Genomic DNA, 4,131 nt, shown 5'->3' on the forward strand with positions numbered 1-4,131 from the left:
TGTCAAACATATGTTGACAATGTGTAATCCTACACGCGCACGTGCCGGCCACAGCGACCATAAACAGACTGCCCTGCAACGTTCAAAATAATTACAACATGACTAATTCAGTGGACCGCATCAAAAGCAATCCAAAAGCAGTCATTTCTGACCGAAATTTCGAGAGGAATCCGGTGGATGGAATGGATTTCTTAAAACAAAATCGAAGTGGGCCCCACCGACTTCAACAGTTAACTCATCTTGCGCAAGCCCTGTTTTCCATGTCCGGACGAGTCGGGGATTTGCGGGGAGTAGTGGGTCACGATCATTAATGTTTTGAGTAATCCAGACCGTCCAATGTGTCCACAGGGAGGCCAATACCCTATCCAAGATTTCAAAATTGACAGATACGTTGATATCGTGCCGCAAATATGCTCCAAACGCAAGACATTTTGCGCTTTCGTTGCTCATGCGAACTCTGCTGCGTAAACAACTTTTATCCAATTTCCACCAACTCCAGCTCTTTCCTCTTGTGCATGAGAGCTCTCCAACGACGGTAACAACCTATAAAAGAAAGAGGAAAGAGAGAAGATGGGGAATCTTCTAACGTGAGAGAGAGAGAGAATTGTTTAAGAGTTTTTATTTCTTATTTGTTTGTTTTTATGATTTTTTAGAGGTTTATCCCACTCATGTTGGGCTAAACCTCTTAGCTAGGGCTAAGAGGTGAAGCTTGTGGCGTGATGGGACTGATTCTACGACTTTGATTTATGCCATGAACTATGTTGATTCTAGTTTTGAATAATAGGAATATTTCCAGTTTTTAATGGTTTGTTGTGACTGAAATTACAATAGATTTGCGATGGCTTTAAGTATTCTTGTTCTATTGTTGTGATTACGCAGTTAGGAAGTCCTGTTGTTCATCATCGTCTCCTGGGCATGGTTAAATGATGGCACCCTTCTTACTATTCATACATCACTCAGATTGACTGTAAATTGGTTTAATTCTTTTGTTTGCTTTGTCTCATGGGCATGGTTTTGTGATGGAATCCATTATCATTTACACCTGTCTGATCTCTTGAAAACTAGATTAGATGAAGTTCAGAATTGATTTTCAGGTTATATCGTCCAACTGGATGAAGATGGGACTCGAAGTCCAGTTGAGTTCATGAATCGGCCGTAGATCTCCCTGATCTCTACAAGTGAATCCTCTGAATCCCTAGTTTCCTTCCTCTGAATCCCTTAAGTTTTAGATTAATATTTCACTATTATTCCTTAAAATCCTTCGATTTAGATTTCATCTTAATTTAGTTCTAGTTCTACTTAGTTTCAGATAACGTATAGGTGGCAGTCCCTTGGGATTCGACCTCGGTCTCACCGAGTTTATTACTACATCACAACCCTATACTTGGGGAGTGAACAAGTTTTTGGTGCCGTTGCCGGGGACTGACGGCTACGATTCTCTGAAATTAATTGGTTTTAGAATTAGATTAAGATTAGGATTTTACTAACTTTAGTTTTAGATTTCTATTTCTATTCTAGAACTAACCTGTTTCCTATTTTGTAGGATCCTGACATCAGCTTCTAATTTGGTAATTCCTTTCCAATTTCTCTACTTTTTCTATTTTTAAAATTAAGGTTGTAGTTTTAGAAATTTTCTAATCCGAGGCTTTCCTTTTTTTTTTTTTTTTTATTCTCTAATTTTAGAAATTTAGATTCTTCCTTTAAGTAACTTTCTATTTTCTAGTATTCTTTTAATTTTAGAAACTAACTTAGCTTCTAGGTTTAGGAAACTTTCCTTTTTAGAAACTAACTTTCTATGTTTATTTTTAGTAACTTTCTAATTCTAACTCTTTTAGAATCTAACTTTGTTTCCTAATTTATTTTTAGAAATTTTCTACTTGTAGACTTTTTGTTTAGAAACTAACTTTCCTATTTTGTAGGCTTTTAAGATAGAAATTTCTAATTCGGTAAGCTTCTTCTCTACCTTCTATTTTTCAGATCTCTTTTAGTAACTTACTTTCTAGTTTAGGACTTTCCTAATTTATTTTAGAAATTTTCACTTTCCTTTAGAAATTTCTTCTTTTAGAAACTAGTTTACTTCTATCTTTCCTTTTTAAGGATTTTCTAATTTTAGACATTCTCTTTAGAAACTGACTTATTTTGTTTTCTTTTGCAGGTTTTTAACTTAGGGACTCCAATTTGGTAACTTCTTTCCAACCCTCTCTTTTTTTCCTTTTTTTTTCTAGATTTTTATTTCCTTTCTTAGGATTATATTTTGAATTTGATTGAGGGCCGCAAGTGTTTCATGCACAAGTGGGCCCGTGACAACACTCGACGTCTCTTGACTGAAGAAGGATTGATTGATGGCTTAACTATCCATCGCAGGACTAGACACTACTCGAAATTCCCTGAGTTAATTAAAGTGATGGCTGAAAACCAACCTCTTCTACCCCAACCTAGGGTGGAGGACATTCAGGATGAGAATGAGGTGCATCAAGCACCCCCGCCTCGTACTTTACAAGATTATTTACAACCAGCAGAGGTAAGTACGCCCTCATGCATAATTTTTCCTGAAAATACAGGACATATGGACATCAAGCCAGGGGTTATCCAACTCCTTCCTAAGTTCCATGGGCTTGAATATGAAGAACCATATCTACATTTGAAAGAGTTTGATGAGATCATAACCACTTTATATTTTCAAAATGTGTTTGAGGACACAGTCAGGCTGAAACTCTTTCCTTTTTCCTTGAAGGAGAAGGCTATGACGTGGTTACATTCACTGCGTCCTAGATCCATTGGCACATGGAATGATATGCAGAGGGAATTTATAAAGAAATTTTTTCCACATCATAAAACGATTACCCTTAGAAAAGCAATCATGAACTTCACCCAAAAGGAGGATGAAACATTTTACCAATGTTGGGAAAGGTTCAAGGATTTGGTCAGTTCATGCCCACAACACGGCTTTAAAACGTGGCGTATTATAAATTTTTTCTATGATGGACTGACATCTTCCATGCGCCAAATGGTTGAGACAATGTGTAATAGAGAATTCATTAATAAAAATGTCGACGAGGTATGGGATTACCTCGATAGTCTTGCTGAAAAAACACAATCATGGGACTATTACCCAAAATTGAACACCACGTCTAGGACGACTCAATCTAAGGAGAAAGGTGGATTGTATCTCTTGAAAGAAGAGGATGATCTTAAGTATAAAGTGACTACGCTCATAAGAAAATTTAAGGCCATGGAAGGAAAGAAGGATAAGGTTAATGAAAGTGTTTACGACATCTGTGATTGCAACATTCATACAACTGAAAATTGTCCTACGATACCCGCCTTTCGAGAAGTGTTGAATGAACAATCCAATGCCGTAAATAATTATCAAAGACCTTTCAATGGACCGACCTCTAATACGTACAATCCTGGTTGAAATTTTTTTTCAAACTTTAGTTGGAGAAATAGACAAACTGCTACCCCTCAAGGTTTCTTCAATCAAAATCCAAATCAGGGGAAACCTCAAGAAGAACCAGTTCAAAATTCCATGCAAGAGCTGACCTAGGCAATGCGAGATTTTATGCAAAAGATGGATTCACGTATGACGGTTATAGAAAAGGGGATGCTTCCTGCACAACCGCTCCCCAATCCTAAACCGCAATACGAGATAAGTAATCCCAGCTCTTCAAATCAAATGGAGCACGCTAAATCCATCACCACTCTTAAGAGTAGGAAGATCATTGATAAATCCCTTCTGGTTATGCCCGAAAAGCCTCAAGAACCAGAAGAGGACAACAATGATGGATCTAGTGAGGCCGCATAAAAATTAGAACTAGAACTTCTAGAAAAGCCAGTTGCTCCATTTCCCCAATGGTTGGTGGTACCAAAACCTCTCTCTAACTCTCAAGATATCCTAGAGGTGTTGAAACAGGTGAAAGTCAACATTCCTCTACTTGATGTCGTAAAACAGATACCTTCATATGCTAAATTCTTGAAAGACTTAGACCAAACGACGGCAGAGTATTCAAAAGAAGATCTTCTTGACCGAGAAAGTGAGTGTCATCCTAAAGCAAGACGTGCCACAGAAATTCAAAGATCTCAGTAGCCCAACCATATCATGTGTAATTGGGGACCATCAAATTGATCACA

General features: G+C 37.5%; 1 non-coding gene across 1 annotated transcript; it reads right to left on the bottom strand.

Annotated features, from left to right (window-relative positions):
* Positions 1-2,842: 2,842 nt before the first annotated feature.
* On the bottom strand, positions 2,843-2,949 carry LOC131247538 (small nucleolar RNA R71). Its single transcript, XR_009171821.1, has one exon. It is a non-coding gene; the product is annotated as a small nucleolar RNA R71 (small nucleolar RNA).
* Between the last annotated feature and the right edge of the window lie 1,182 nt (positions 2,950-4,131).

The sequence above is a fragment of the Magnolia sinica genome, chromosome 5, assembly GCF_029962835.1.
Source record: "Magnolia sinica isolate HGM2019 chromosome 5, MsV1, whole genome shotgun sequence".
In the NCBI taxonomy this organism is placed as follows: Eukaryota; Viridiplantae; Streptophyta; class Magnoliopsida; order Magnoliales; family Magnoliaceae; genus Magnolia; species Magnolia sinica.